General features: G+C 35.1%; 1 protein-coding gene across 4 annotated transcripts in view; it reads right to left on the bottom strand.

Moving 5' to 3' along the window:
- Window positions 1-27,207, bottom strand: part of LOC150094343 (beta-1,4-N-acetylgalactosaminyltransferase bre-4-like) — a 237,807-nt gene that overhangs the window by 184,306 nt on the left and 26,294 nt on the right. The window contains exon 1 of one of the 4 annotated variants that reach the window (XM_090411759.1): window positions 7,939-8,058. The exons of the other annotated variants lie outside the window; for them this stretch is intronic. The gene's annotated coding sequence lies outside the window, so the exon portion shown is untranslated. Of the gene's footprint in view, window positions 1-7,938; window positions 8,059-27,207 lie in introns of those variants that run through there. 4 annotated transcript variants of the gene reach the window in all.

Here is a 27,207-nt window from a genome sequence, read left to right as displayed (position 1 = left end):
GGACATGCCTTGACCTACTCTTCTGATCAATTAAGTGTCATGAATCCTAAAAGAAGCACGAAAGATTCCTTTGTATGTTATGTGTGCATGGAACGGAATCATAATGAGGAATTTGTAGAAATGGTTATTTTAAAACATGTGTGCAGATACCACACACACTTCCGTGTTCTCTAGATGCATATTTAAAAAAAAATAATGTAAGATACCATTTAATTGTAATACTGCTGCTTACTAACAGCTTTATCTTTTCAACTGAACACTTTTTTTTTCCTTCTCATGTAAAGGACCTCGCGAGAGACAAGAGGTAAACATTGACAGAGATGATAACATTCATATGTAATATCATGTTTTATTATCATACTTAAGCATTTTAAACACTCTGTAGAAAAAGGTTGAATGGGTATAAATTGAATTACAACGCACTGATCACAAATAAGTCAAAATTACAGTTCATAATAAGAGAAAACAGCTATTTATTATTATTTTTTCCTTAAATAAACTGCCAAAATAAATTGACGTTGATTCAGTCATCTAATATACACCTGAAAAACGTGGACGCCACACAAGGTATAGTGTCTTGAATTCAAATCTCTATCCGGAAGCAGTTCCTATAATGGCCAAATTAAATTAACTAAAAAACAGACAAACCCATATGAAAATACCAGCAACTAACATTAGCAGAACTCTTGTTTATAAGTTGGCGCAGGTTGGAATTATTCCCACATGGAAGAACTCTTCCATGTGGCAATAATTACAAGTTAATTGTAAAAAATAAAGATAAAAATATACATCACTATACAGTAAAGAAATCATTATTGAAGATGTATCCCTATTTGTAATGAATTACAACTGACGAATTCTCACAGAATACAGGAATTACCATGGTTCCAGAAAATAACTTACGCGGAATTTTCAAAGCAATAAGGAATCGATATGAATGTTTTAAATTAGGGCAGAAACAGCCAAGGCTACGAAGTCAGCATTATGTCTGTTAACTGCATGTATTCTTCTGGACGATTTGCCCGCTTTGAGGAATGAAACCTGCTATACCACCTACCCGCAAACTCATCAGTTGAAAAGTCATTAAAGATATCTTGCATCCAATACGAGATTCGAACTCGGGCCCTTCCAATGTTATTACACAAGGGTGCAACGACATTGTAAATAACAGTACGTAATAAGAACAGAGACAGCAGCTATTCAAAGTAGTGACATTCTTACCAGAGAACTATATTATATATAATTTATTATAATTATTTATTTATTATATAGGCATACTATTTTTAGGAATGAAAGAAGGGATAAGAGAGGAGGAGTACTACTACTAATGATATCAGACGACTTAAGTCCAGTCAGGGCAGAAACGCAAGAAAACAATGATGATAACAATGGCCCATGTAGCGGTGAGTTTGAGGCTATCTGGTGTGAAGTGGAGGCTAACAAAATGAAATATATGTTGGGGTGTTGCTAGACCGGGCGGCTCAGTTGCAGTGACGAAGAAATGCATCGCCAGTTTAGCTTTATGGGTACTAAACGAGTGATCATTATGTGTGACATTTTCCATACATTGATTAGGTAAAAGAGAAATCTCATGATAAGAATGAGATGAATTGTTGCGAGATAACTTTCTCAAGCAGCATATGAAAAAAGGAACTCGAGGTCAAAGAGTGATTTGTTCATAGCGTCCGAAGGGTTTCTGTTAAGAATATGGCTATTTTACCACCAGTTGATGACAGTGATCACGCTGTGCTTTCTTGGGAAGTATCTAATTGTATTGATGTTCCCATTGGAACAGGTTGCATAGTGAACTACAACGAAGGAAATTATGATCAACTTATGAGAATACTATCTTTGGTCTCGTGGTATCAGTTACTGAATGGGAAAAATGCCAGCAATGCATGGGAAGCTTTGATAAGTGCTTAAATGTATCACTAGTGTTCGAAGAATAAATAGGATGGGGGTGAAATAGATATTGCAACCTTATTAAGCAACAGATCCACAAGAAGATGATGTGGAAATAATATTGTGAGAATAATAGTGAGAGGAGTTATGAAATATATAAAGCTCAGACCAGAAAAGTTACGAGTATTGTGCGGAAAGCTCAATCGGAGTATGAAAAGAAACTGGCCATGCAAACTAAATGCAATCCAAAAGAATTTGATCATTATGTCGCAAGCAGAAGAAAGAATGAATGTGGAAGAATAACTTTATTGAATGCAGATGGTACTCTACTGACATCAACCTAATGAGCTTGTTCAATTAATGTGCTCACTTTGCTAAGATATATCAACCAGGAGTATGTAACATAGCGCACTATTACTACATTACATGAAAAGTTAGAGGTGCATGAAAATGAGGTTGAAGAACTGTTGAATAACCTGGATAAGAATGTCTCTAAGGACAGATGAAATATCCATACATTTGCTAAAGGAGTGTTCAGCCGAATTGGCTAGGCCTTTCTAGGCTCAGGAATGATACCACAGTCATGGAAGGAATGTATGATAGTTCCATTGCACAAGGGTGGTGCAAAAACTGATGTGTGTGTTTAACTACCGACCTATCAGTATTATCCCTGGTGTATTAGTGAAGATTTTAGTAAGAACTCGCATACGGAAATGGGTAGACAAACAAGATATTTTTGCAAGGATCTTAAGCATGTTCTCTTCTGGAAGAAATTTAAACTTTTTTTTTTTTTCACTGGCAAGGGTTCCCTGAGGATAACGACATCTAATCAGAATGATCTGAATAAATTCCCTGACGGGGTTTTAGAGTTGGTCTTATTCTAGCTTTTACTGGTTGATGTGAACAACTATCTACTTCTGGGCAAAAGGGTGAAATCAAACATGCTTGTCTTCCATTAGTGCAGGGCATAACCTGTTCAGTCATGTGTTTGATGTCCAAGTATACGAAAGTACTTGGACATCAAACATGTCACTGGACAATCTGGAAATCATTTTCACTATTGTAATTTTTTGATATGTTGCGTTTGTCCACGATGCGAACAATTGTAATTTACTTTCCTCCATCATCTTTTTTACATAGTTTTAGGATTCTATTTATTAATATTGCATATTTCTGAAAACTTGGAAATAAGTGTGGAATTATAACGTTATACTTACGTTTTAAGCTCTATAACTTCAAAGTTATATGCCAATGTTTGTTTTACTTGACGAAATGTTCTTCCAAATTTCGGTGCAGTTTTGTTTAACTGCTGTAATGCTTTGCTTCCTTTCCCTTTTGTTTTCTTCTGATGTTCTGTGAACTTATTTGCAACTAGAAATATGCTTTTTTTTTTTGTTTCTTCTCTGTTTGAAATAATCCATTACTTTATTACTTCATTTAAATATAGATTAAATGAATGCAGCAGACAGAGGACATACTAATTCCTCTGTTAACACGTTCATTGACAATCACGCGATATCGCGCGATACGAGTATCACCAAGTGGTCGATCACGTGTTATCGCGTGGACGTCGCTAACTAAATAAAAAAAGTAAAAGAAAAATTTGGCCACCACACGAAATTCCAATTTTCAGCTTGGCAATGAAAGTGTTAATAGTGTCCCATTCTGAATTTTCATTTTGACTGTTTCCAAGAATATATTTCTTTTTTCCGTTAAACATTTAATTAAAATTGAATAATACCTGGTCATGATTGTTTGATTTTACGGAAGAAGCAACTAAGGATATGTATGAGGAGAGTGTAATATCTATACATTACTGGGTCTCTGCAAGACCTTTTTTGAAATTCATGATGAGATTCCTGTATAAAATCTTATTTTTTAATTAAGTATTTTACTATAAACTCTATAGCATGCAATTTAAACTTGTTCTTCTATTACGCTTCAATATGGTGTTTCAGAAAGACTGATAGTTTTTTTTTTCTTTTTCATTATCTTAGAATTATTCCTATTTTGTACGTTATGAAAAATTTCGGTAATCTAAAGTAAAATATCTTGCATATTTATCTATTCTGATGTTTCATTTTTCAATTCTTTTAGATTTCTACTCTACGAATTTTTAGAATATAACTGGCTCGGCTTCTTGGTTTTTAAATTAGTTTTTTCTTCTCCTCTCTATAATCTGTGTATAATAGCTTACGAATGTTTCTTTTATATGAGGATGTAGTGTTATCCTCTCCATAAACTAAGGTTTTCAACTCCTCAAAGGACAAACTGACAGATAAACTACGCAGGTAGGATTAACTGCTTTGTCAACACATTAATGAGCTTTATATGAAGCCAAGGAACTTGATCGTCATAGACCAGTGCGTCTTAGATGTGAAAGAAACAGAATGTTTCGTGTTCTATCATAATCACCGTCAGAGCTAAGAGTAATAGAGTCCACAAAGAAAAGCACATCATTAACAACAAAAGAAAACTTTGCAGCTTAAGATGGTCAAGGTCATTCGCCTTATAACTGGTTTATAATCAATCATTATCACATACGTGGATGAACTGGAAAATGAGCTAGACGAACGAAGAAGATATCTTTAAATAAATAAATAAAATTTAAAGGATGTTAAGTTATGAGAGTTTATCAGAAAGTTATTGGCAAATATTGTTCTTTTATTACTCTGCCTTCAAATAAAAAACCCGACTACAAGGAAAAACAGAAAATATGAAAAATCCAATCATGGAGATTTATCGTACGATCCAATTTTTTTTTGAATGAAGCCAAATTGTTGTAAAATCGCTGTTAGTCCCTAATGAATGATAATCGAATGTCATAGTATTTCATAACATTCGAAGCAAATATGGAAAATTTCATTACCATACATCTTTCTTTCTATAAATATGAAAGTTGTGATTTTTAGAATTAGGACACTTGATAAGTGAAAAAACTCTAAAGTGCTTTGAAAAGTTACGAAAAAAATTTTCTGAGTCAACTTCGTGTGTCTATCTTATTATACTTAAGTACTTTGCTTACATTAAGTGTTAGCTATTATATCTTAAAATATTAACAGATGCACTAAATACCTATATGTGTATACTGCAAAGATACAATACTATACAACCAGACGCATACTTTAACTAGCAAAGAAAATTTCTTCCCTTCTTTTTATTTATTTTAAAACAGTGCGAATGGGCAAGCAGGAGATAGACGTTCAATGAGTGCGGAGCCTAACTTATCACAAGATCCACCACCCCGCAAGAACGTTCACATGGATCATAACAGCAAATCCTGAAGCATTCACTGAATAACTGCCATGCAAATTAAAGATAATACATGCGTGTAAATTTTGTCGCAAAAAAAGTGGTTCATATTAAGGGAGGTCCAAAAACATTAAGAAATGTCGCGCTGAGAATATATTAAATAAATTTGGATAAGACAAAAATATTTCGTTTCTTTTTTTATACTAACCGATATATGAGAGGTTGTTCAATCAAATAGTACATCAGTATACCGTAGATGACCTGAAAAAGAAAGTTGCTAACGCTGGGTTTGAAGTCTTGTAGCTCGAACTCTGAATTCAGAAAATACATACGATGGAACATTCCAAAAGACAGCAGAAAAAATAAATAAATAAGGGGGGGATTCTATTTTATTCTGTCCATGGGCGAAGAACTATGAAGTGGTGTTAATTAGGTGCTGCGCGTGTTGTAGCGGATTAAGCGAAGGAACTACCGATGCCAATTCTGATGAACAGCGTCCATGGACATATCTGTAGAAGTGGCAAACACACTGAATGTCTGTGAAAGAATGGAGTAACATGGTGAGAGATTGGTCATTAATCAACCTAGCTACGCTCTTCTGTACCAAATAAACACATTATTTCTTGGATGCTGAAAATGCAATATTTATATTTACGCCAACAAAGAAAATAGCGTTACACCAAGAGAAGAAATTTTATCTTGTGCATAGATTTTGGTATTGTAAAAAAGTAACAGTAAATGAAAACCGCTAACATATTATATTAGCCGTTTTCATTAAGCGATTTAAAATATAAAAACCATTTGTATAAAATACATATACTTTGTGCAGCAACACAAACTTTGAACAGAAGTAAAAAACATTCAATCGATATTTCATATTGGCAAACAACACTAGACACAAAGTTCCAGAACACATGCTTTTATGGATTTATTTATGAATAAAAAAATATCGAGCGGATACAAACAGGTTCTCTGACAGATGAAATAATGATAAAGGGTAGAGGTTAATAATACTGTGAATAGCTGGAGAATGCAATGTGTTTTTGCAAAATTGATTTGATAAATATGTACAGAAGAGTAGAGATACCAGTTAGACAAATGTATATAAAAAAACATTCGGTACTGAAATTCTGAGATGTAAGACTGTACTAAATCGATGCAAATAAGCTGCATGAAATAAAGGATGCAAAGCGATCTTGGGATGATTTCAGGCAAGAAGTTAAAATTTGCCCAATTCTGTCAGTGTATATTTTATAATTTATTGCATTTATCCATAATTCACTTCGAATTTCTTATTCTATTCATTCTTTATGTGATAATTTAATTACTTTTCAGTTACTATTTCAGTTCGAGTGGTGATGTACTTACAATGTCATTTTAAAGTTTTCTTTTAATGAAATCAAAAAGTTATATGCAGCACATAGTTGAATAATAAATAGAAGTGCATAATAAACAGATCCCAAGGAGATTATTACACTTTATGTGATTGCTTGATTGTCTGCCAAGGAACTGGATTCACTATTATATGTTAATATCCATTATGAATTCTATATGCTTCCATTTCTGCGGTTGTACATTCACTGGTATTTATAATTACTGTTGTGCTGTCACAAATTCTTAAATGCGTTTAAGAATTTTTTTTTTTTGAATAGCTAAATATTCTATTATATATTCCATATTTTTTGTCCAGTCTTGAATGTTAATAGTTCAACAGACGATCATCAACAGCTGCATGAAACATATCGAATATACAAAAACGATTACAATTAAATTCAGTATTTCAGCAACTAAATTATATTATTCTCAAATTATATTTTAAAAATAAAGCCGGAGAAGGAGTGGAGTTCTACTGACTTATTCGACTAGGAAGTAAGAAACTAGATTTAATGATATGCTCAAGAAAGAGAACAACCACTGGAAAAAACTGAAACTAATTCTTAAGATCAGTGATCATTATAAAAAAAACAAATTATTTCCAAAACGTCACGCCACTGTTTTCTTAAATATCTGGAAGCTATCTAAATAATATGTTCAGATCAGATCTGATTGTAATGGCTCAATAATTAAAAATGAAAACTATTGACATAATTATAACCATATTACATTTACCTAACAGGAATGCTAAATAATCAGTGAACCTAAACAGCTTTAAAGTTAAAACATTAAGTGTCAACATATTAAAATAACGGCAGGTGAATCAATACCCACGATATTCGTAACTGGCAAAAATGGAATAAACAGATTCGATAAAACAGAATATACGGACCAAGCCAATATTAAAATTAAAGACGAAATAGGTTTCGCGAAGGAAAAGAAATTATATTTAAATTTTCTAATTTAGTTCCTTCCTCTTTTTTCTTTTAATCCAGCTTGGCAGTATGCTATGCTAAGCGTTCATGCAAACAGAAACAAACACAGGATCGACAGACGGAAGTCCGGCAATTTTAGAGATTCTGGTGTGCGGTACTTCGCTGAAATGTGGAGAGAAAAACTGGTTATTTCGAAGTTCCTATATCAAATATCAGCGTTACTAGAAAAGTTTGGAAACGTTTTCCAGTTTAGTGCAATCCAAAAAGATATCTTATTTGAAATGATTATTAGGGTGGATACTAGCAGGTCGATTATCAACCTTGTAATTTTTTAATATATTTATTTAAAGTAATAAGAGATAAATTTATAATTTCAATTTATAAATTGACATTTTACATTCCATTATAGGAATTTATGGAATTTTAAATTCCATTATGGAATATAGAAAGACGATAATACTACAATGATACTTACATTAAAATTAACACATTACATCCTTGCACATTTCAAAATGGAAAGACGAAAAGTATTCAACCAAAAAAAAATAAAAAAAATAAATACCCATAACTGGTCTAAAACAAATTCAATTCTTACTCATACATTCATGAGCATGTGGTCTGTAATGAGTATTGTGAACTTTACCTTCCTGAGAAAAATACATAGGTTTCGTTTCAAATATATCGCCTTACATAATAAACCATGGCAGTCACATCACACACGTTTAAAGAAAGTCCACAGGTCGAAGTCCGCAACGAATAACTTTATCTACGACGATATGCGTTTTAAAATCTAAAGAATATTACACATAGACGATATGTGTTTTAAAATCTAAAGAAAACTGATGGCAAATGCCAAAATTTGAGTAATACAACTTAGAAAGAATGCTGTAGAATAATCTTAGGATATTCTAATGACATAAGGATAACATTTCACCATTAAAAATAGTTCTTGTTATCAACATATATGTCATCTGATATGCGCTGCAAGGTCAGCTTACAAAGAAAAGCAACGGTGTTAACCAGCAGAAAATATTTTGTTCTGAATGCTAATTAGTATTTAGAAATCGACCGCCCCTTAAAATTATAAAAGAAAACCTTAAAGGTGGATAATCCTAACGATAAGCAAGAAGAATATATAACAAAAGCATTAATCATCCAAGTTAATAATGTATTTCACAGCTTGCGTGTGTTTTCGCTATGAAGGGAATGTCATGATTTCAACTTTATTATAATAGAGAAATTGAGTTTTACTTTAAGAACGAAGTTTGAGATAGTTCTTCAGAACCACTAAGCAGTCCACCTTCTGACTTCTTTACTCAATAATCCGAATTTTTAGAATTGTAACTGAATTAGCGCCAAGGTTTTTCAGTTTGAATTACAGGAACTGCAGTTTGTCTTTTATATGCATTTTCTCAAAACAGATCTGTCTGTTTTAACAGAGAAAATCTAGAGTTTTCCCCCTTAAGAAAAGCGCAATTCTTCACTCAGTTCTGTCGAAACCGAAGACCTTACTTGAGAGAGAGAGGTTTTCCTTGCTTATCTGGATAGCTGCACGAATCCGAGCGCACAGGCACCCACACGTTCCCTTAAAGGTTTGACCCGCAGGATATCTAGAATATTCGAAATCGAGGATATCGAAAATATCTGATTTAGAACTCAAAAGCATGGTCTAGTAGTTCTGCCTTGCCACAATCGTTGCAAATATATATATATATATATATATATTGAGTTCTCTGTCTGTCCACAGTTTGAAAATTCACAATTACAAGGCATTTCATACACTCCTGTTTAATGTTAAAAAAATAAATAAAAATAAAAAGATGAAATTTGTCCTTGGATGAACGAATGAGAGTTGCTAATTTGATATGCGGCGGTGAGAGCTTGTATTTATTAATCATTTCAGCCATCCTTTCGCATGTGCTCTGATTATATAAGACAGCAGCAGTTTTGCTAAGGGGGAAAAAATCGGAAGGGGGGGGAGTATTATTTTACAAGGGTCATAGAATTCGCTGGTAAGAACATACATCGACATCCCAAAACAGTAACACACACGGCTATCGTATTGCTGAGCTGGGTGATGGTGTGGTTGATTGTGTAAATATCTTCAAGTGTTTTGGCTTTCTATAAATATAAAAGCCAATGAACGATTCCAAAGTCGTATGACTAATGTATCAAGGAAAAGCAAACTTATTTGATTATTTTTCTATTGTGAAATATATTTTAGAATGTTGGCTTGTTCAAATGCACTAAAAATGTATCTAATGTGTCTGGGCCAAATCATTACCTACACAACGTTACCAGACCAATTAGAATTTTTTTTTACTTATTCGTATGGAGTTTCCTCCCCTTTTCTCCAGCGTCTCTATTGGGACGAGTTGAGCCCCCTCATGGAGGGGGCTCAACTCGTCTCAACTCGGGGGGGGGTAAGTATTTATGGCTGTAGATCCATGTGTGTTCACGGGGCCGGTTTGCCTGCTTGTGGGATGAAAAACGCCAGATAAACTGGCGGAAAAAAACCCTACTGCCCGCGCCCAAGGCCGGCTAACTTGGCTATGGCTGAGGAAGATCCTCAAATTCCTCACGTCTTCGACGGGAATCGAACCTGGGACACTCCTTCCCCAGTCACATGGTTACGAAGCGCACAGCCACTAGATGGCTGTGCGCTTCGTAATAATGACTGTCCAATTACTGAAAAAAAAAAAGAAATCGCGATGGTGTGCCAGTAACACGCATCTCATTAAAAGAGAAGTCAGTTCTAATTCTTTCGCTGATTCCCCAAAACACAATAATAATCCGCCCAGCATTACATTTTGTAAAATATGTGCACACACGCACAGCTAAAGAAAGCCACTTCTACATGTAAAATGACATCGATAATGTAAGGCATTCTATACACGCACTGAGTATAGAATGTGCTCTGTATTATGGGTACAAAGAGCAATTCAAAGTATGCTTTCAATATATACAAATAACTTAGTCGTGAAATATAAAAACTTGTGTGCTTATCTTAAGATAAATTACAGAAGAAAATAAGTTCTTGCCAAGTATAATATATACATGCACAAGCACCTGTCATCTTTTAACATCCATTAATACCCATGATCAGAAAATCAAAGTGTGTATAAGTCTAGAATTTCAAGGTTGTAGATATAGTAATACATCTGAAAGTTATAGATATATTCAGCTGTTATGAGAGCACAAAAGCAGTGAAGTAAAAAACAAGAGGACAAAGAGCGAACAGTACTTTCCCCACAACTTAGGAAAACATCATCGATTGCCTGATATGTACCTTCAAGGAGTGTTCAGGCTACTATGACAGCACTACATAATTATGTTTGCATATTATTACTCTATCCACAATTTTCCTCCAAATTAGTCTATTACTTGTCAGCACTCCACTATTTTCATATCTAACATTTCGTGCTTCTAAGGCACTTTTGACTGAATCAATCCACTTAGACACTGGTCTTCCTCTGGGTCGCTTTCCTGCCATCTTGACATCAAGCACCTATTTTGCTAGTCTTTCTTCGCCCATTCTATTTAAGTGGCCATTACCGCATCTGATTAGCTCTGCTTACACATTCTTGAATGCCAACAATGTCAAGTTCCTTTCTAAAATCATTTTTAATATGATTCTGCCACTGATGACATCTATTCACTTCCTTAATCTTTCTCGGAATCCTCATATCTGTTGTCTCTAGTCTTCTTTGATCAAGTGCTTTGTTTCTAACCCAATTTCCAAATCCATAAGTTAGGAAAACAATGGTCGATAAACTTCTTCCAGAAAAAAGCTCATGCACAGAGTAAGTCACCAAATAAATAAATAAATAAATAAATAAATATATATATATATATATATATATATATATATATATATATCCTAGTTCTTATTTTTAGGCAGCTGTCTAAATTGTAATTGAAAAAGCCTTGTTTCGTGCTGAAAAAAGTGACTGGCAAAATGGGATTTCTCTTTCAAATATTTCAGCAAATCAATGTTTTCGACCACTGTCGAACCTCTTATTTCAATATTTAAATTTACTGAAAAATGTTAAAATAAACGCTTTACAATTTTAATACAAATTGGATAAATTTTAATTAATTATATTTCAAAATATGCTCGATGCTTGTCTTCGACCATTTTTGTATGAGTCAATCTAAAACATTCAATAAAAAAGTTAATTGTCATTTATTATTAACAAAAAAAAGGCGTTTCTACTGCCATTTAAGAAGAGTTAGCCGGAAGCTACTGACAAAATATTCAGTCAGTGTTTCATTCAGTATGAAAAACTGACGTTTCATGCTGAATGAAAATGATCACAAATAATAAACCTAATATATACAGTAACTGCAAATGCTAAAACAATAAGTCAAGAAGCAACAATCAAAGACGACCAATTAAAAATTAACGATACTAGAAATTGCTCAAGAGCAACTAATGAACATCGTTCATAAGTTTGTCAACTGCATTTTATCCACCGTTGTCACATTATCAATTTTTAAAACATTCAGTGACCGAAGTAATTCAATTAATAGGGAACAAAAAAAAAAAAAAAAAATCTGAAATTAAGTTGATAAAAGTACTGCTATGAATGTTGGATATCTTTTTAAATTCTGTAATGAAATTAATGTTTATGTAATGATCTGAAGTTATTTACATTTACCAGTGGTTGCCACGATGATCTCTATAAAATAACAAAATTTTAATTTAATCGCTTCGGAAATTACTTACTCAAGTTTCCGCCCTCCCTCTCTTTTTCAGCAAAAAGGTGACTGCGTCTACTGTGTGCGTGGGGAAGGTGAAGTACATTACTGCATTGTCGATTTCTGCCTTAGGTTAACGGCTAGAAATCGGTCATAGTCGGGGTGACCTCGATGTCCGAAACTTAAGTTTTGTCTGGTTTCCGAATTGACATATTACTTCCGTCCCCCCCCCACACACACACTCAACACTTCAAAACCTACAGAAAACGTGCTATACAGTATTAGTAGGGATTAATAAAGAAGGGATCTATTCGATGAACTAGAAGTCCATTTGCGAAATAGTTCATGGGAATGTCTGTTCCCAAGTAAGAGAAGTGGACGGAATGAAAGATAAGTGAGAGTAGCAGGTTGGGTGGTTTAGCAGTTGAACTGTAAATGGATGTCGAGCAGCTGCTGCTCATGTTATCGTAAGTTTAGTTACAAAAAAAAAGGGAAATGATAAGATACTAGTGCTGCGGAAGAATACCCGTGAAGTGCTAATTTCTGAACTATTTGCAGAAAAGATAGTGAGACAGTGGTTGCAGTGAACCTATAATAGGGATCGACAATTAAAAAAGCTTTACTCCAGGGACCGTTAAGAATTTTTTTTTTTTTTTTTTTTAATAGAGATGTTTGGTGCAACCACTTCAAATATGAGAGCAGCATTCTAAGGCCGAACAGTTTAGAATTTGTATTTAGAAGATAAGTGAATCTTGAGAAAAATTCTGGAAGCCAAGGAAGCAACAGATAGGCTTGAGCCAAGGGAGGTTGAAGGTAAATATAAGGGAAGAAGTATAGTAAGGTGAGCTGAACTAAAACCTTATTTCGCGATGAAAAAAAAAAAAAAAAAACTACTTTAGTAACAATGAGAGTCACTAGGTTATCAATGCCCCACTACTGAAGAATAATATGAAGATTACCGTTTCAGGCATTGACTGTAGGAGAATAGAGCATTGGAAATTTGGGTAAGAGGAATGGCATGTGCTATTATCAGCCAAATTACTTTTATCTTGCATGCAAACTGCACTTTTTTATTTTATTTTGGTGCTTTTATGATAAGGTAAAAGTTCAATGTATATATACATTTTCGAATGAAATGTATCACTAACTACACGAGTGTATGGTAGATCATGGGCCTGATACGGATTAAAGAATTGCCCTTTTCAAGTTCTTATATTCCTTGCCAGAGGTTGCCTAATTCTCAATCTCCCTCTTTGTCCTTTTTCATTCGACTGCTATCTTTAATGCTTTCTTAATAATGAAAATCATTTGACCTCACTGAAATCTCATTCTTGAAGTTTGATTTCCTGAAATCCCACTACTCTATCAATGAAGTCATCTTCTAGGTGACTAATGACACCAACTAGTTCATTTTGCCAATGTCACTGACCAAGCAGTGAGAGAAGCAGAGTATATGCTATAAGCAATGAACTAAAGCAAATTGTACATTTATCAAACAATAGAATACTTGACAATCCTCTACACTACACCAAAACTCTCTCCTTAACTAGTTCTCCTTCCAGGTACACTGCTAATTAAGTGACTTCTATTCTTACAAATTTAAGAAGAGAAGTTAAATTTAAGCTAAACTAAAGTAATTTAGCTCAATCTCATACACGTTTCATCTCTGGAATTCCATGAGTAGACCGCTACTTGTTTTCCGAATCAATGTACTCAATTGTGACCGTGTTACAGAAATCGCTCATGTCGGAATGTCTTCATTCTCACTATGTTCAAAATTCTCACCTAGTGTCCAAGTCATGGCTTTCCAAGAAGTGTTTCTTAGAAATTCAAGGAAAAAAAAAAAAAAAAACTGCAAGCCGTAAGCAGCTGACAAACTGCAGCTTCCTTCACATCCTACAATGAAATCCACAACACTTGATCGCAAAACGATCACTAAAAGGGCCCAGTCTGACTTTGAAACAGCTAAATGTAAAAAAAAAAAAAAAAAAAAAAAACTCGCTACCTCTGCGAACTGGCAACTATGCCTTCTGTCAGGTGCAATTTCAGCTCATGTGTGCTCCCAGCTTTCACCCATATGGCGCGCGCGCGCACACATAGAAGTGAGCCCGCATGCAGGTAATTCCAAACACAATGAGCCCAGTGTCTACCAAAAACTATCGACCCACTACTCTCCCAGTGCTTTTTAAAGTACTGGAGAAGGCCACGAGCAGTCTTCAAGAAGAAGACTTTTCAGCAAAACGTCTTCTTATGGTCTACTTTCCATCCTCCGCAATTTGATTACCAGTTTATTTTCAGGTCGTTCACTCATGTTAGTGAAGGATGTTCTCTTCAGATTTCCTAATTAAATGCGGGTATTCTCCTGGGATACTATATCACGTACTCGCTTCTTCATATACATAAGATATTTTCTCAATGAACTCAAACCCTATTCAGTAATGCTGATGTTATCAATCTCCATTCCTGCTACTCATATGACTAATCTTGCAGTGCTAAGCTTCTGGATTCTACTATCAGTTGCCCTAAACAGTATCAAAACTTTACCTAAAGTCATGGTACCATCCATCAATGGAGTGATAACCTATTTACCTTTAATGCTTCCAAAACAGCCGTCTTTCTCGCAAAATATAGTTCGGTTCTCCTTTCCCGTTGATCATGTTCAATGCAACAGTCAAGACCTCTTCTTGGAATGACATTTATCTCTCAAGATAAAACTAACCTCATACAATTCCTGTACAGATGAAAAGGCAAATCACCTACATCACATGTCTCCTATGACATTTCAAAAGAAAGATATCCAAAGAATCTTAAACCCAGATACTATAAAGGATTCCAGTCCTGATAGTATTCCGCCAACTGCGCTCAAGAAAAGTTCTCACGTGTTCTTTATCTCTACACTTTATTATGCTCAGTTGACATCCTCACGTCTTTTCTGGTACAAACACACGTCACTAGCATAGCATATCCTTTTTTGCTGAAGCCGTTACTTTTGTCATCTACTGATTCTGTGCAAATCTCAAATCCACCAGAATGTCACATTTTTACTGATGCACCTAAGACCTCTAAAATTCATGCTGTTGAAAAGATGGCAATCCCGAAATGACGATCCCTCTGTCTCATGCGGAAACTGATCGACAGCTTCCGCACAGCGATCATGGAATTGTCGACAGAATTCCACGGGCGCTCTTAGAGGTGGTATTCATGACTCCATTTCTGCTGAACTTGCAACAACACGAGCAATAGTTGTCCAACATTCTTCTACAGTTTAATTATTGACTCAATGAATCTGCTACTCCCATTCATCTTTCATTCCTGTATTTCGGTTCTATGGAATAACCTTCCCCACGACGTTATTTCCGAAAGACTGCAAACCCCCCCCCCCCCCACCACCACCATCTCTTCAAAAAGATCAGCTTACTTTTCTTTTTCATCTCCGTCCGCATACAGCATACCTGCTATAGTGAGCGATGATGATCCAGTTGCGGCTCGTGCATAGGCACTGCGGAACTGCAGCACACCCAATTTTTCTCGATATATAAATATATTTATAAGTTTATTTATATTCGCTTGTAATATTTAATTTTATCATCAACAATCTTATACAATTCTCTTATTTTATATAAAAAATAATAAAAATCCATCTTGTACCACTTAGGAGGATGAAGGACGCTAGCAGCACTGTCTTTCCCACAGTGTTATATTGCTATGAGCGCAAACATATGCGCGTCATAGAGAGATGCGAACTAATAGCGTAATGCGGCACTGTCCGTCGCGCAGTTCCGCTGTTGTTTATATGCAGTTTTTCTGGACACCGTCGAAGAAATGCAAACCACGGTAAATGCGTATATCTTAAAATTATCAAATCGGTTCCACTAGAACTTAATCTTTATTCGCGAAATGTAATCGATCATTTTTTCTGTTATGGGGAGGAAGATGACCGGAGAACTGTCACTGAAAAGGAAAAATGCAACTAGAAACAGTTAATGTCGAATGTGAACAAAACCAAGAATAAAAATATGTAAAATGATAATGGTAGTTCATCTTAAACAGCGCTATATTATACGACTGGAATTAAAAATCAAATTTAACTGCACATAATTGATGAAGTAGACTACTATTTATATAGATTCATAAACTTTAAAATGGTAAAAATATATTCTGCATAATTGAAACAGTCTATAGTACGAAATCTTAAGCTGAGGAAGAATCCCTCCAAGTACACTGAAACCTCTAGTTCCAATTCTTAATAAACAACTTGCGATCTTAACTAGAAATAAGCATACGTGAATTGCACTGTAAAGTATATATTAACTTGATGATAGTAAAATATAAGCATTAAGAGTTTTGTGGAAACACGAAGGTTATCTCTACAGTTCTAGGATAACAAACTCGTCAAAAAAATAAAAATGTGTGTGGAGAAGGTTTCTGTCTTTCTTTTTGAAGTTTCGGTATAAAGCCCACAAAACAAATATAAACGAATTATACATTATTCAATTAGAACTATTTTCGCGAGCCGATAGGCCAACTGCGTGCGAAAATCATCGATGCTGCAAAAAGAAACACTAGAGAGGTTAACAACTGCAGGCAATGAAAGAATACAAGAGATTAAAAAATTAAGCTAAACAATGAATCTCATTAAAATTAGAGAACTAGTTTATACTGTGGCGTCATGTGTCATAGTAAGTCCATGGATGTCAGGTTTCTAATGAATGGAGAGCAAGACCAGGGCCGCCTTGGTTTTCATTGCACTGAATGTGGGTGTACACTCCTTGCATTTCTTTACAGAGCAGACATGCTCCATGCAAGGAATTCTGTTTTTGTTTTTTTTGTTGTTTTTTGGGGTTTTTTTGCCACAGTATTGTACGGTTGACATTAGCTGTGCGAAGACTAATCCTGACGTGTTTTTTTTTTAACCTCTTTTTAATGCTCGAACATGCGGATCTTTCCAGAAAGTCGGTCAATTTGGCCAACACAGCAATGGCCATATGGGCAGTGAATCATGTCGATTCCCGTCTTTGGGGGGGGGGGGGGAGGTTTCGGAGACTGGCGGATATCTTGTAAAGTAGAGTGAAACCACTTTCATGTAGTGGCAGTGTAGTAAATATGAATGCGGTGTAAGGAGAGATTACAGTTCCTTTGAATTCTTGTTTGCTATTCGATTTCTTCGGGGCAATTGACCAACTTCTTTATCAAATCGGTGGTCTTATGTGTGTGCGCCAAATGAAAACTGAATCCAGAATGTTGTAACTTATCACGTAGGAGGCTATTCATTTTTGACGTCAGAGACCATGATGACTAAGCGTTCTTTTTTATATCTTTTAACAACCGTGCCGTTGCTGCGTATTTGAAGAGTTGTCAGTTCCATTATGAGGATATTTCTAACTGGTAGATGAAGGAAATGTCTCAGTCGTCATGGAATCTGAAGAATATACAAAAATTAATAGTCTACTAGGTGATAACACTTACACCTGTCCATATATAGATCCCACGTGGTGCGCACATAAGAAGAAACATCCTACTTCAGCAACACCTTTTGGGTGTTTCTGAAGTAGGAAGCTTCTTTTTAAACGTTTAGAATTTCCACAATTTACGAAGGCCTTAAGATTCATAAATTACAGGTATCCTTGAGATCTACTGTAGACACCAAAATAGCTGTCTCAAATGGCGTTTCCATAATTAGGGAAAACGGAATTCTTCGTTAAAACAGTTTATTGAACATTTCTTTGAAAAAAATAGAGATATGATAATAGAACCATCAGACATTCTGGCAAGCTTAGATGTTACAGCCTATTCATACGTCCCCAGGGAAGGAACAATGGATCTTCTTAGAACACTTTCAAAGGATACCATTATGTTCACATGCTGTTTTGAAAACTTTTTTTTGTTGTTGTTATTCGGTTTTAGGATTCATACCGGGAACAAACAAAAGGTCTTGCTATGAACTCCGCCTATCACCAGGCTAACTCACTTATGGAATCTTTTGAAAAGAAGGCCACAGAAGGACAACATTAAAAGCCAAAGATTTGGTTTTGTTATGGTGACGATTTCTTTCATTACAAAAGAAACGAAAAAATTATGAAAGAATTTAACCAAGAACCAGTAATAGAAAAAATTAAAAAATATAAACATAAATGGATGGAACACGTTCAAAGAATGAAAACAGAAAGATTACCAAAACAAGTCCTTAAAGTACAAGCCATTAGGAAAAAGAAAACCAGGACGTCCTCTTAAACGATTCAACGATGACTTAGTCGGAACAGGCCAAGCTAGGCCTAAATCCTTGATACGCATGATGGTGACGATATTTTCATCTGGGCAAGCCTCAAAAGAGAAATCGGAACATTTCAAAAACTATCTCAATGGCCTACATCCCAATATAATTCACTATTAAAACTGCAAGATGTTGCCTTTTACTTGGCATTATCCTAGAATGTAACTGCGGATAAATGACAATTTCTCGGTATACAGCAAGCCTACCAGCACAATGGCAGATTCCTACAAGCTTTCTTTCATTACCCGTTGCAGGAGATAGGTGTGATGAAAATACTGAGAGGAACGAAGTCTATATTATCTCTAGTACTATATATAAAAGAAAAAACTTCGTTATCTCACGCATACTCTATCCCTTAATGGATGCTGGCTCAAGACAATCAACAAGCTTGTAAAAATGTCAAAAATTTTGACTAACAAGAAAGAATTCCAAAAGGTACTGTAATCCCTCCTTACATCAATGTCACGGACAGTGTCTGTTATTTACTGCGGAGCCAGTGGCTTTCGCTCCACAAGAGTTCCACGTTTTTGTGGCCTCCGTCTCAAAAAACGAGATTTACAAGCTTCACTGCTTTTGCTATGTTGGGTAAACAGGAAATTATGGAGAGATCCTGTCCGAGGATTTCAATAATGTTGAAAAGATAACACATGTTAAGATATTAGCCTTTTACACAACCAATTGTCAACCATTTAGCACTGTGGAAGAAAAAAGTGGTTATGACACATATTACATTACAGAATGCGACAGTACGAACTAGTAATCCTACCTTCACGCGTTTAGTTTAGCATTTGTAATCCGCTGTTAATAGTTACGTTATCTAGTACTTTTTTTTTTTTTTTTTAAAAACCTCAATGATCTCCTGAAAATTGGCTGTCGGCTCGAAACTAGTAGATTTTCTAACTGAATAAAATATAATCTGTTTATATTCTTTACGTTACGTGGTCTTTATACCGAAGCTTAAAAGAACCTCGTCAAAACCACAGAAAGTGAGTTATATTTTCATGCTGCTTTATTACCTAGCGTTGATTAGAGAAGCTACAGCTAAGAGAAATCATCATTCCACACTAAAAAGAAGTCAATGTAAAATTTTAGAATACTCAAAGTCCTTTTACTACCACTTCCATAAAATTAGAATTAATAACACAATCTGTTAAGATATTAAACGAGAATGTTGAACGTTCTAAGTATCTTTGTTACAAATTTCAGTATCTTTCATATGTCGCTCAAAGAAGGACGTTTGAAGGACAAGCACGAAAAAAAAAAAAAAAGTTAGCCGAGGAGCTGATCAATCAATTGTACAAAAAGAGGCACGAAATGACTTTAAAAATGTAATGGCAAAATTTCTTGGAAATAACAAAGAACAGCCTGCGTTTTCAAAAGAAAATATGCTCAACAAACATGAAAAATTAGGGTGTAATAAAAGCATGAAAGTTAATTTCTGGCATTGTTGTTTAGAGTAGAGGACTTTCGGCTAATACTGAATACCATTTTACACACAAAATGGTATTCCATATTACCCGGAGTTCCTCTACTTAAAGTGCATTGTATGAAGAGCAGGGTGTAAGATTTCACAAGATAAAAGCTGGAAGTGCATAACGGAAGATAACTATTAGTGTTTAAAAAGAGAAATCATTAGCGCACCATACGAAGATAAGATGGCCAGTTTAAAAACACAATACAAGAAAATTTTTAAAATCCCGTTTCTCCTTCTACTCATAATTTGCTGTAATAAATTTGGTATGAAAATCGGAAATTAAAAAAAAAAAGAATGAAAATAGGCAGAAACATTAAAAAACATTCAACTGCGTCCTGAATAGAGAACCTATAGAACAAGTAAAACATTTCAGTTATTTAGGTACAATTTTTACTGAAGGTGGGCAAATTAAATATACAAACAGACAATAGAATTAGCAAAGCTGGTACGGTAGGAAGTCAACTGAACAAAGTTATGCGGAATAAGAGAGGAATTAAGTCAAAACACTAAACTTGCTACATACAAGACAATGTTGAAACCAATTTTAACTTATAAATCTGAGAGCTGGGTTAGAAATAAAACATTTGATCCACAAGACTGCAAGCTACAAATATGAAAGTTCTGAGAAAGATTAAGAGTTTGATTTAATTTTTATGCAGCAAAGACATCGAAGGTCATACTGCGCCAGGACACAAGTTACAGCAGTACATATGGTAAACAGTAAGACGAACACAAACATCCATACCCTTGGCGGAATTCGAACCAGCAAACTCTTTTGGCTGGAGAACGGATAAGCTAACCGCTCGGATTAAGAGCTGTGTTAGCAGAGGTAATTTCAAGTGCTATGGTCACCTCAACAGAAGTGCAGAATCGAGGTTAGTCAAAGATGTTTTTTCACAAGGGTGGTAGAAAAAAAGATCAAGATGATCGAAATAGACTGATACCATAAGAAGTGCCTTAGAAGACTGAAATATAAGATCTAACAATATTGGAACATTGACAGATAAGATTAATTTGGAAGAAAATTGTTGCAAGAGTAATAATGTAACCTTTTCAGGTAGTACTATCATAATATGCTGTATATTCCCTCTCCAAAGATACATGTCAGGAATTTGATGATGTATTAGAGAGAAGGAAAAAAATCTTCAATTTTTCGTGTCTCATGCAATATAACAATGTCATCTGGGTGATACCCTAGTGAAAAGAGATGCAATAAACATGCTTTGTTCCATATTGCACATGTACTCTCAAATGAGAGGTTACATTTGAAAGAGTACAGAAAGACATGAATCGAGTGTAAAATCAACAGTCAAGTGTAAAAGACTCAATTAGTAACGATTTGCAAAGAATGCACAAAGCTCCATAAAAATGGTTAAGCCGGAGGGAGGGGGGGGGATTTAGAACTTTAGTGCTTCTTGAAAAGAAGCTGCCAAAGTGGTTTGCAGAGACATGAAAAAGATGCAGATGTACGAGCAGAAATGATCTACGAAGAAGCACTGACCCTATTTTCTGATTTGAAAAAGATGGTCCATGTTACACATTCAAATGTAACAGAATGTTTCGGGTGGCTTGTTTCAAGAATAGAACTGGGATTAAACCAATTCCAAGGCAAGGGGAGGCAGCATTAGCAGATAAAGTTGCAGCTAACATTTTGACGAGCCTTTCAAGGTTTTTCACTTTCCTAGGTATTCAATTTCAATGAAATTGGTATGTTCTGGAAAAAAAAAAAAAAAAAAAACATACCTAAAAGAATATATGTTGGATGAAGAGGATACAAAACGTCAAAAAGTTGTCTGCTGATGTTAAGATTAAATGCCGTGGGATACTTTGAAATGATGCACTTGTTAACTATGATTCAGAGAACCAGAGACCACTAAAGAATGTGATTAGGTCTCAACTCGGTGATTTTTAAAAGCAGTAATCTAAATGTGTTAGTGATTGTGAAATTTTCATGATTAGTTTATGAATTATTTACTCCCGCAACAGAGCAACATCTTCAAAAGAGGGCAATATTTGTTGATACTGCATTAGTTTATAGCTTAGACTTTGTGTATTCCCCCAGTATTCATAAAAATGAAATTGTTGCCTCTAAACACCACTTCACTGATATCAACTGATACCAGGAGGGCAGGAAAGTTTCCTAGCTTTCTGTCTCCAAAAATGAGTAGGAAGCTGGAAATAATATAAACTTAATTATATAGCTGTATACCCTTAGGTGTACATCAGTTTTGCACTATCATAACAGCTGTACACCTAAGGGTATAGGAATTTATCAGGAACTGATAAATTCCTATGTTTTGTTGTTGGTTGCTGATCCTGAGCTGATTGAGGCAAAGTTAATATAAACATGGGGGGGGAGCTGAATCCAACCCCATGATAACAGTTAAATACACCTTTGAGGTCTCTCATGCTTCCCCTTTATGTCTGAACTTCAGCCCATTATCAAGCAAAACTGATATTTTCACCTTTAAAAACTAATACCGATGAAAGCAGTCGAAATTCTCAAACTATGCTAACTCTAAGTATTCCTCTTAATATTCTACACAACAGTTCTTCTACACAACTCTCTCCCCCCATTTTCAATGCCATGCAATATTCATGTGCTGAAGTGTTATTTGTTAATCTTTTCATTAATTTTTGAAGTAAGAATCAACTAAAAAAAAAAAATTAATCACAACATCCAGCAACTATATTAGTATACATTAAACAACAGAAATGCTCACCAATGAATTGGTGAATTTCATGCTGATATTTTTTTTAATACCATTAACACATGAAAGTTGACAGCATCAATGGCACATGAAGGCTGTGTGTGTTGCACATGGAGCTAAGAGAAGGAACTACGAGATTGGTCTGGAAAGTTCTCGGCCTAACAATGAAAAAACGAATTTATAATTTCGAAATTATTTTTAATTTTCAACATAACCTCCTTTAAGAATAATATATTTAATCCACCGATGCTCCAGCGCAATTATCCAGTCCTTGTAGTGGTTCTCAGTAAGATCTGCAAAATACCCCACTACACCTGCGATCACCTCTTGATTCGAAGAAAAACCCTGACCAGTGAAAAAGAATTTTAGTTTGGAGAAGAGATAGAAGTCAGAGGAAACCAAATCTGGGGAATAGAGTGGATGTTCCAACAATTCATAGTGCAGATCCCTTAATTTTCCCATTGTCAAAATACCTTTCTGGGCAGGTGCACTGTCTTGGTGAAAGATGTTTTTCTTCTGCAAACTGGGTCTTTTCTCACGAATTTTTTCGTCTAGTCTGGTTAAAAGATAGGAATCATGTTCCCCGGTTAGTTTTACATTTTTCAAAATAATTAGGATAAACAAAATGCCTTTAGCATCCCAAAACATCGATGTTATGAACTTCCTTGTTGATAGAACCGACTTTGTCTTCTTGGGTGCTGAACCTTCCACTGTTTTGACTGCTGTTTGGATTCTGGTGTGTAATGGTGAATTCAAGTCTCATCCATAGTAATAAATCGACTCACAAAATCAGTTTTATTCTTGTTAAAATGCTCCAAGCACTGTTCAAAGATTTTCATGTGAGTGCGTTTTTGATCTGCTGTGAGCAAGCGCGGCACCCATCTTGAGCAAAGCTTTTTCATTTGCAATTCTTCATGCAAAATATATACTACACATTCTTTAGAAATGCCTCTAGTCTCAGCAATTTCATGCACTTTGACTTGCCAGTCATCCAATACAATATCGTGCACTTGGTCAATTATGAAAAACCTGAGTTTCCAGAAGGAAAAACCTTGTCACGTCTATATGAGACCAGCTAACAACTTTAGATGAAAAAACGAATTACTTACAAGATTCTTCACTACAAAACATGGAATTCACACCTTTCCAACCACATGAAAATGTCAATACTGACTGAGCTTAAACAGACAATGGTTAAAAAGAAATTTGAAAAACTAAAAAATTGCACTTTAGAGTAGTGGAACGAGGAGGGGGGGGGGGGCAATACAAAAAAAAAGAAAAAAAAAACAGTGCATTATACAGGATATGAATGAAAGCTTAATGAAAATAAGTGCTGGTGAGTAAAATACAATGCAACTTAAGGATTTGTGATTCAATAAATGTGAGTTCAAGTTGTCAAAGTGCTTCTTGAAAGACAGGCAGACTCATTCTGGATATGAATGGGAGCAAAGAAAGAGAATTAATAGCTTACATTATTCAGTTATAAATCACTACAAAACATCTCAGGTCAATGTCAGAGATGGCAACAGGAAAGTATGAGGAGGGAGGGAAGAAAAAGAAAGTGTGAAAAAAAAGAAGACAAGTGTTCTCAATGAATGATGAGGAGGTATGAGATATACAAATGTTAACAATCTGATGAACGATCAAAGCTAGATAACAGACTATATGCAGAAAATTGACCAAATCTCTTAACCTAATATCCAACCTAACCTTCCCACCGAAAGCCCATTACTAGGTATCCACCTGAAAACGGATGGACTAGTAATTTGAGATGTAACTGACCAAAGTGTATTCTATAGAGGCTTAAATCACACACAAATATGATGGTGCAGCATGACCAAATGTCCTATTGCTTGAGGCACTGCCAATTAAACAAGGTCAGCACCAATTTCATCAAAGAACCACAGTGAATAGCTCACTATTCACTGTGATTCTTTGATTTCACTATTCACTCAACAGAATTGAAGATAAATAGCATCAGGGAAAAGAGACAGGCTAGCAGAGTAATTATGGAAATTTCACATCCACCCACTTATTTGCTGAGATGAAGACAAAAACAGGAAGATACTTCAAAACCAGGCTGCTATATTGAAGCAACAGTGATCACAGAAAGGAGGAACAGTTATAGTCATCATCATCACTGCCCATAGGTCCGATGCCTGTTGATGTCCGACGCTTGTTTCACCATTCTTTGCCATTTCTCTCTATTCATTGCTAGTGACTCAAATCTTGCAAACTCTTTTCACACCACTCTTTCACACCCTCTACCCACTCTTGCCTTGGCTGTCCTCTTCTATTTATACTGTCCACTGTACTACCAAGCATCAAGGTTCTACTGTTATCCATTCTGCAGATATGCCCAAAAAACTTTAGTTTCCTCTGAATTATTTTCTGCATTAGATTTTCTTTGCAGTTTACTTGGCAATCTTTTCACCCATCCAATTCATAGAATCTTTCTATACATGTTCTTTCGAAAGCCAATTCATCTCACAGAGGCTTTGACCATCACCTCTGTCTCAACTATAGAAAGCATTGTGAATATGCATGTTTCCAGCAGTCTAAGCTTTGTGGGACAGCTCACTGATTCACTTTTCAATATCTTGTCCACTGTCTGTAGGTTACTTTAGCTTTTGTTATTCAAGATCTAATCTAGTTCTTGATCATTGACCTTTATTTACTTTTTCATCCCCTTCTCTCCAAATATTGTTTTATCTATGTTCATTATCAGTCCACATCTTTCCTTCTTTGAAAAAAAAGAAGGAAAGAGATATGTCATCTGCTAATCACAAATGATTAGCAGATGACTGTCATCTGTTTCACAAACTGTTTATTTTTGCACCCTGAATTGAAATTCCCCTTATATTATCCTTTATGACATCCATTGTTCTTTTCAAGAGCTTGATGAAGATTCTTGGGGATATTGGGTCTCCGTCTTGTACCTCTTGTTGTCCAAAACAAACTTCCTATTTCTCCACAGTTTCTGAATTGACGTTGAAGTTCTACAAGAGCGCATATCAGGTTTCTATCCATTCCATAAGATTTGAGTACAGTCCAGGCCACTTTCTGATCTATATTGTTGAACATTTTTATGTAGAGCTTTCTCAACAATTAATTTTAACAATAATATTTGATGCAGTACTTCTATCTCTTATAAATCCTGCTTGCTCATCTTCCAGATTTTCTTCCATTAGTTTCCTCATTCTTTCCATTAATATAAGTTTATTCAGTAGCCTTTTACAGAACAGTAGCCTTTTTCTACAGAAAAGGCTACTGTTCTGTAATTTTTGCAGTCCATTTTGCTTTCCTTATTTTGTGCATTGATATTAGGATTAATTTTGTTCATTCTTTTGGTGTTTTGCCTTCCATGTTTCCTCATTCTTTCCATTAATATAAGTTTATTCAGTAGCCTTTTACAGAACAGTAGCCTTTTTCTACAGAAAAGGCTACTGTTCTGTAATTTTTGCAGTCCATTTTGCTTTCCTTATTTTGTGCATTGATATTAGGATTAATTTTGTTCATTCTTTTGGTGTTTTGCCTTCCATATTTCAACATCTCATTCCATGTTTCCTCATTCTTTCCATTAATATAAGTTTATTCAGTAGCCTTTTACAGAACAGTAGCCTTTTTCTACAGAAAAGGCTACTGTTCTGTAATTTTTGCAGTCCATTTTGCTTTCCTTATTTTGTGCATTGATATTAGGATTAATTTTGTTCATTCTTTTGGTGTTTTGCCTTCCATGTTTCAACATCTCTCCAGTGATCTCATCATTCACAGAGCTTTTATGATTTTTCAGATCCTTTAGTAACTTTACAACCTCATCCCTCAATACATCTGTTTCTTCCTCTGTGCTTGGTGATATTTCCCTCAATTCGTTAACAACTTCTTTTGAACCTCAACAGCTCCTTGTGTCTTATAACTCTGAACAGTATCTTGTACATCTCTCTCTCTCCCTCCTATTTCTTCTGTGTTCATCAAGATTTCCCCATTTGTATCATTTATGATTCTCTGCTTTGGACGCCATTTCTTGTTGATGTTTCTGATCATCTCATATACTCCTATTTTCCATATTCACCGCAGTATTGTATTGATATCTTCAAATACTATGTCTCTAGTCATTTTGATATGGCTGTCTTAACAGCTTTCACTTCATTATATTTTGCTCTATACTGTTCTTCCATTTCCACAGAGACCTCTTTCTCTTAATCTTTAATGCTCTTTTTTTCTGGAATTATCTTTAATGTTTCCTGTAAAATCCACCTCTTATTTGGCTTTTCTGTCTCTGGGACCATTTGTTCCCATTGCTTTCTTGATTGTAGACACCACTTTGTTGTTTCTACCCTCCAGTTGCTTTTCTGTAACAGATTTCAGTTCTTCCTCAAGCACTTTCTTATAAACTTTCCCTAATTTCCTCACTCAGTGTCCTCATATCCCTCGACTCATACTGCGCTGTCACTTCAGTTTCTACTTGATACTGGCAATCACTAAAGGTATGATCCAATTCCATGTCTTTTCCTTGAAATGTTTGACACTGCTGAACTGACGTGGCTCATCTCTTGCTTATGAGTATCGTATCTGGCATGTTCTTAT

The sequence above is a fragment of the Typopeltis vanoorti genome, chromosome 22 (genome assembly GCF_054136105.1).
Source record: "Typopeltis vanoorti isolate ZY-2024b chromosome 22, IOZ_Tvanoo_1.0, whole genome shotgun sequence".
Classification (NCBI taxonomy): domain Eukaryota; kingdom Metazoa; phylum Arthropoda; class Arachnida; order Uropygi; family Thelyphonidae; genus Typopeltis; species Typopeltis vanoorti.
This window is presented reverse-complemented; position numbering and strand designations above follow the sequence as displayed.